The sequence below is a fragment of the Paramisgurnus dabryanus genome, chromosome 6 (genome assembly GCF_030506205.2).
Source record: "Paramisgurnus dabryanus chromosome 6, PD_genome_1.1, whole genome shotgun sequence".
Taxonomy (NCBI): Eukaryota; Metazoa; Chordata; class Actinopteri; order Cypriniformes; family Cobitidae; genus Paramisgurnus; species Paramisgurnus dabryanus.
This window is the reverse complement of record NC_133342.1, coordinates 46,124,753-46,132,639: the sequence shown is the minus strand read 5'-3', so window position 1 is coordinate 46,132,639 and position 7,887 is coordinate 46,124,753. Positions and strand designations below refer to the sequence as shown.

Here is a 7,887-nt window from a genome sequence, read left to right as displayed (position 1 = left end):
TGAGGCAAAACAATGGCCACTAATGTATTTTAATACATGTCAGTGCAAGTTGTTTTTAGTTTGGCCAACTTTTATATATATTTTAGTCTAGGACTAGTCTAACATACATTAACGGCTCAAATTTTGTTACAATCTATCTTTACAAATATTAAATGTACTATTCATATGTTGGTGTATCGATAAACTAAAGTAGTTTGATTAAAAAAGAATTCGAATGAGTTTTATTCGCTGAATAAAATTGACGATACTCACGTTTCTTCAAACGTTTATCCAATCCAATCTGATAGGAGGCGCTGTCACGAAAAACGAGGGGACTGAGAATGCGGGTCTCTGGGTGGGGATCTGTAGCTGAAGGCTCCGAGTCTGCAGCTTCATACTACTCAATAAAGCGGCAAAAATACGTACAACACAAGCTCAATGAGAAAGAGAAACGAATGCGCGGCTAGCGTGCTCCTCTGACACAGAAACAGCGGACGCACTGTTGTTTGACTTTGAATGGCTTAAATCACTTGTTTTTAAACTGCTGTGCTTAAATATATGTACAAATGTTACGTTTTTGTGCCCACACACAAATGCAACTGCAAGAACCGACAGGTGGATGACATCAAAGTCCCGCGAGAGCATTTCGGAAGCAGTTTCCTCTTATGATTCCTCGTCAATCGCTCTCACAGGATTTGGATGTCATCTGCCTATTGGTTGTTGTGGCGCCACATGAAGTTTACCCACGAGTTAAACAAACCCGTTGTACCAGCCACTGGCTATATTAACATAGCATTAAAAAGCGTGCCGCGGATGATCAGTAACTGAGAAATCATTTACCCCCAAAATAGAGGACCCCTTACGTTAGTCATACTGTGCAAAGACACGCAATTACCTGTTTTCTTAGCCCACGAACTGAAAGGCTTGCCAATCTTCATCATTTCGCTAAGCCAAGTCAATCGTCTTTTACACCTTTATCGATCTTCAAAACATCGGAGCCTTCCTGCATTATAAGTTTGACCATGCTAGCTGAAATAAAGTTTTGCCTCAGCTTAACGTGATACAGTCAGAAAACCCGGAGTGGATCCGGTCCGTAGTGATTACAGAACGCTTACAGCGGAGAGAGGAACGTGATTTAGTTCCACTCCAGGCTTTGATCACATCCCAGAGACGAAAGACCTTTGATTATTTGCCCAGATATGCAGGTGATTTGAACTAATTTCCAGGCATCATAACATTACAAAAGGCAATCGAAAATTTACTACGTCGTCATGACGCTTACTACTTTTTACTGGCCTTAATTTGGCATAATTTAATTTACTACCTTTTACTACTTTTTACAACCCCGCGGAAACCCTGAACATTTTGTGTGTACATGTGCGTGTCTTTACCTGCCGATTTCTGTCTGTGATGAGGGCTGACACTTGCATATTTTGCTCAGTCAGAAACATTATGCTGCGCTTTAGACCCTCTAACTCACACCAGCTGCTACTTGGGACTTCTGAGCTCTGTATAAAAACATTTCACCATATCACTATGTTACATCAGATGGGTGATACTGATATGTGTGTTTCATAACATGAACTTACCTGTACAAGCTGAACATCTAAAACCTTGTTTATTCGGTCTTCGATCAAAGAATATGTGCCGTACTTTGCACAATGGCCAGGAGAATCTGACCTACGAATGGCAAGAACAGTTTAATTAAGTATTTAAGCACAAAAATAATACATTGAACAATATTAAGCTATATAAGTGTGCAACCGGCAGTCACCAGACAGGATCAGTCCCCCACTCATCTCCTTCAGATCTCTTATTATTCCTGCCTGTTCATTCTGCCACGCCTTAATGACAGTAGGAATTGTATACAATCGCTGATGGCGGAAGAAGGTGTTGACAGTGATGCACTGAAGCCCAAAGAGTTTCAACATCCTGATGGTTTGGGTAGCCATGCAACCTGAAAAGTGTATTGCCCCGCTCAGTAAGAGGTTGCATGCTGGCATATTGCGATGCAGCATTGGCTGGTTCTGCCAGAAACGCTGGTACCCACATGCTGCACAGACCTAAGAAATGTATAAAAAGGGCAAAAAATTACTATACCATAAAAACATAAATGTATGTAAAGAAAATAAAAAATACAAGTTTGGGAAGTTTTTTTTACAAAATAATAACAGCACTGAATAAAAGAAAGACATTATTTTTGACTTGACATAATTTAGTTAATACAGATAATCTAAAGGTAAAATAATAAATTCTTACATGTGATCAGGGGGAGTTTCCTGCAGTGTTTCCTCCTCAGATGAATCACTTGTCTTTTCACCTTCTGTCCACAACACATCATCAGGTTCGTCCATGAAAAGAGAGGATGAATCATCATCGCTGTGCACAGGACTGGTAGATGGAGCGGATGTTTTTGTCTGATTCCCCACACTAACCATCTTGGGCTGTGCCTGAACAGCTATAACAAAAATAGGTCCAGCTTTATAGAAAAACAGGTCCAGCTTTATAGAAAAACAGGTCTACCTTATAAAAATTTTGTAACAGCATATCACTGCTTAGGTACCGCTGTCAAATCCAACAACAACTCTGTCACACAATCTAAATGTGTTAATTTAGTGGTTTAAAAATGAAAATGAGAAAAAGTGCATCATACAGAAATATTTTACTATGTATTTGCCCTCGTGCATTTTGTAAACAGATGGTGTCATGTACAACTACTTTTAGATATGACTACTGGTAATGTACCTGATGAACGGTGTAAAGCAGGTTACACTGTGAGCCAAAGTCATGCACTGATGACACAGGGACCAGGGGAGAGAAAGCCTCCTCTGGGTCAGCAAGCACTGTAGCACTGGCTGTCGACGGATTACCTTTCATGTCTCCCAACAACTTATTAACAAAACCACATGAAAATACATTATGAATTAGTTGTAGAACGTAACTAAACTGTAACTACACGTTATAATATTGTCAAACTGAAAGTACAAGAATGATTTCAATAATTAGATGAAACGTGATATTGATAAGTTGTTAAGCACGACCGCGACTGAGAACGTGATTTCAGAAATTATGATGTGATCCTGGATCAACATCATTGTTGGTAACGTTAATGGGTCTTGGTTGGTAAATTGAGCGTTTAAAATAGGGTTTGAGTTAAGGGTACGATTTGGTATGTCTGATTAAAACGTAGATCCAGGATCACATTTTTACTTGGTGAAATCACGGTGACCACGCAGCTACACATCACGTTTTATCTAATTATTATAATAATAATGTTTAAAAACAAGACTTACTGTGTACAGTGTGCGTTTTCGTTCAGCTGCACCTCTGACAGACCCATTATCATCCTTTTTCCCGCCGGCGCCATCACCACGTGTGGCGACGACGGGCCGGGCGGACTTGATGGACGTGCTGCGTGCACCGAAGGAACCGCACCAACTCTGAGTCTCACGAAGTTTTTGCTTCGGAAGCCCATGTTGAGCTCCATCATATCGCTGTCATTATAATCCTCCGGCCTAAAGTGAACGCTGCACACTACCGCGTTTTTCGATACAGATGCAGAAGTGAAATCCCGTCTCCTCATCTGCACAAAACGCACCCAGGCACGGAAGACAGCGCCGTCCTTGGTCTTTTTCGGAAACCTAAAGACGCGATGTCCTGACAGACTGGAGTTTGTGCAACCTCCACAAACACAATGATTTACCATGACGATGATAAACAGAAAACCGAAAACCAAAACTATCGAGAACACACCAAATTGCGACTGCTTTCACTGAATACCAACCTACTCTGCACTGAGCCAAGGTACAGCCTGTCAGACACTGCGCCTCTGATTACGTAATATGACGCGTTGTTGAAAAAAAAACGGGATTTTGAGAACTGTCTTAGAAACAGTCACCTTTTTTACAAAATTTATGCGCTCAGAGTGTTGTTAAAAATGTTTACTTTCGCATTTAATTTTTATATGGTAATTTCATACAAGGTTATATATTTATCTCACAAAAAATGTAACCTGCAAGTTGCACTTTAATCATTGGCTTTAAAGAGAAGAAGGCACTTTCAATACAAACCAATATGAGCACATAACTAACTACTGGTACTACTAGTGCTATATCATGCAAACCTTATTAGTTTATGATTGGTGTCGATGTGGACAAGTGACAGTGGACCCCAGACATAATAAGTTCGTCTCACTGTGCTCCCCATGCGTGTCATTCGGGAGAGAACTCCAGCAGAGTCTATTCTGTGCATAGACCCTTTAATTCTGTCCCACTGAACACGATAGCCCTCGGACTGTAACAGTCCTTTGACAAGTCTGTATCCAGCATTAGGGACTCTTGTTTTAACAGCAGCAACTTTGTTGTCCAGTTCTTCATCTGACATAGAGCTGTATGAAGTCTTTGTTGAAATGCCAAGTTCTTTCATTCTTCTAAAAATTGTGCTATGACTAACACCGAGTAGATTGGCCACACACTTAACAGGTAATGGTATTTCAAAAAGATATGTCAGGAAATCAGCGGAGAGCACACATTTTGGGCGTCCCCTTTCCCCTCGCTCAAGTGTGAACAATATAGGTCGTTGTTCTTCCTCTATGCCAGCATGCACAAGTCTGCCTTATTGTTTCAGACCCTCTGTTATTGGGGAAGGTATATCAAAGATTCGGGATGCTGCATCAATTAAGATGTATTCTTGATTGCAAACATACTCCAAATAATCAAGGTCAACAGAAGACTGTTCAAGGATCCACTGAAGTCTTGTCGTCAGACGTTCCAGTATGCTACGTAGGATTTCCTAAACAAGGAACACTGCATTAGTCTTTTTGAGCTACAATAGACTAGCATTGCTTTAAATGTGTAATTTAAATGCATAGTATTAAAATGTGAATTACAAATGATAATTTCTTTAATGAATGTGAAAACTGTTTCATTTAAATGATTAAAATGCATCAGTCCATAAATTAACTGGCTACTGCTGGTTGTTGGTTATTTGCCTAGGTTGCAGGTTTTAAACAAATGCCTATTAATGACTTTTTAAAATTGCAGCTTTAGCCATTACAAATAAACACAAAACTTATTCACTATTAAGTCGCATACGCATCAACATGTGTTATTTAAAATATTTTAAACTTACGTTTTCCCCTGACTCCATGGCTTCAGTAAACCAGGTGAGCAGATGAGTTGCAACTTTTCCTCCATCTGTTGTTGTTGGCAATTAACTCCAAAGTCGCAATTCTGAACTCTAGTGGCAGTTCTTAGAAATGCAGTTCAATCGATCAGTGATCGTCTTGTCAAGCCTTAATCCATGACGTGTTTCCGGTTGGAAGATATAATCGAGAGCGAGGAGAATTTTCAAACAGAGAGGGCGCAGATGATAACGCGACCGAGCTGCCAATCCGAAAACGATTTCGATCACACTGAGACATCGCTGCCACCTTCAAACCTGTGCTGGATCACAATTTATTAGCTCGTGATGACAGCTTTACTTGCCACAAGATTATGTTTCATCTGTTCAGTTTCTGTTTTTACGCTCTCGATTTCTTTTTTTGTGCTTGCTTATATTGTGTGTGCGCTCTCATAATAAAGACAGCTATATGACGCCATAGCCACTGACCAGAAAAAAAAAGTTTAAAGTCAGTGGCGCGTTGCGCGTTGTTCATTATGCTATTTTAAGGGCGCATGCTTGACCATAATGTATAGCGTGCACAACGCGCATAAACTTTGCATCTAATCTACAAAGATGGAACAGTTATTTTTGCAAATCATAAATTGTTAAACTAAAAAATATTAATACACGAGATAAGGGGAATCATAGTGGTGAGCATTGTGGTGATAGTTTTTATTAATTGTGTGGCTGCATTAAAAAATTCTCATGCAAATAACGATTAAAATATTTTCATAAGTTTGTTGTGTGGCTGTATTACGTTTATTTTATGTAAATAATAATTAAAATGTTTCATAAGAAACCTTAATGTATATGAACTTGATTTGTAAGAGTAATTTGGGGTTGGACCTTGCTTGCGTTTCTTGGGTCCGATTTCAAAGCCCCCAAACCCTTTCAGCGGTGTGGGTGGACGCAGCGATGTCCTCTGCTGGCGTCAGGTCCTGAGGCAGATCCCCCTCCGTTACACGGCGTGCTCCAAATTTATGCTGGCAAGCTTGGGATTCCCCTGTCTCCTGACATCATTGTAGCGCTTGGCACAACGATATGCCAGCTGATGAGACTGTGGCTATTTCCTCTCACGCCTGTTTAACCTACACTGATTTGGGCGGGTTTCTCCTATCCCCATACAAAATAACTTCTCTGTCTTTGACTGCTCTTACAAGAACTTCGGTCTCCTTGGCTGTGAACCGCTCCTGGCGTGCGCGAGGTAAATCCGTCATAATAATAGCAACCCGCCATGGAATTTGCGCCCTTGCGTTTAAAGGGAATGTTGGATAGCGTTCTGATTGGTTTATTTGACGTTACGCCCAAACCACACCTATGAATAATGAACCTACTTCAGACCAACCCCTTATTGATTTGCGCCCGGCGCAAGAGTTATTTCTCACGCCGGGAAAATAGCAATAGCACCCAAGATCCGCCCACAAACTCACTTGCGCGTTGCGCTTCGCACTTGCGTTTCAGATCGTTAAAATAAAGTTTAGACTTATAGGGCCCTAAAGTCATTTTTCTCAGTTTCACACTCTAGCGAGTTAAGGTCTTTTGCCTTTGTAGGGCAGTATATATATACTTTATATATACACACACGTACAGTATATATGTAGAGACAGAGATAGAGGAATGAGAAGCCAGTGTGTAGATTTTATATAAAAACTACATACTGCACCTTGAGGATTTTACATCCATCCATTATTCAATCAATCATGTCAAGTAAATAGAAATCTGATTCTATAGTCTTATTCAAGTACATTTATTTCAATTTGTATTTTAGGAAAGCATGGCTAGACAGAAATTGTCAGTTGAGGATCAAAGGAGAAGAAATAGAGAATACCAACGAAAGAGAAGAGAAAAATTAAACAGTGACCAAGAGAGCAAGCATGCTATGCAAGAGAAGGAAAGACAAAGGTGGAAGAAAAGAGTTAAAGACAAAAAAGTAATACAAAAAGACGAGATGGGAGACAGGGCAAAGAGGAATCAGAGAAAGTATTGGAGAGAGGCACAGAAAAGGTCCAGAGAGAAAAGATCCATTGAAGATGCAGTGCTGAGGGCACACACCCCTCCAGATAGTCCGCAAGATCAGGATATTCAAGAATATAATGCCAGACACAGCAGACACAGCTAAAAATTTTACGTTATAAAAACGTTCCCGGAACATCTTACGAAAGTTTGGAGAACGTTTTTTTTTAACGTTCTTACAACGTTAAAAGCGTCCAGTTTTTTAGACGTGGTATTAACGTTAATGTGTGGTTATAAGAACGTTATTCAAAACGTTTTTAGAAAGGTTCAGTCTGTTGTTATATTAATGGTCTAATAACGTTTTTAAAAACGTTATTGAAACGTTCCATTCACCATTATATTCATGTTCTCAGAACGTTTTCCTAACGTTAGTTACAGGTTATAAAAACATTGTTTAAACGTTCTTACACAGTACAAACGTCCAGTTTTTTAGACGTGGTATTAACGTTATTGTTTGGGTACAAGAACGTTTTTAAAAACGTTTCTAGAATGGTTCGGTTTGTTGTTATGTTAAGGTTCTAAGCACGTGTTTCCAAACGTTATTAAAACATTCCACTCACCATGATATTACTGTTCTAAGGACGTTTTTAAAACTGTTCTTGAAACGTCCCATTTGCCATTACATGAATGGTCTAGGAACGTTTTTCTAACGTTTGTAACTGGTTACAAAAACCTTCGGTTGAAACGTTCTTGGAACGTTAAAAACGTCCAGTTTTTTAGACGTAGTATTAA

General features: G+C 39.7%; 1 long non-coding RNA gene across 2 annotated transcripts; it reads right to left on the bottom strand.

Annotated features, from left to right (window-relative positions):
* Positions 1-1,368: 1,368 nt before the first annotated feature.
* On the bottom strand, positions 1,369-2,293 carry LOC135767338 (uncharacterized). Of its 2 annotated transcripts, none has more exons than XR_012336945.1 (4): positions 2,239-2,293; positions 1,744-2,042; positions 1,569-1,659; positions 1,369-1,487 (listed from the first exon to the last, which is right to left on the bottom strand). It is a non-coding gene; the product is annotated as an uncharacterized lncRNA (long non-coding RNA). The 2 variants fall into 2 exon arrangements; XR_012336946.1 differs by having other exon boundaries at positions 1,754-2,042.
* Between the last annotated feature and the right edge of the window lie 5,594 nt (positions 2,294-7,887).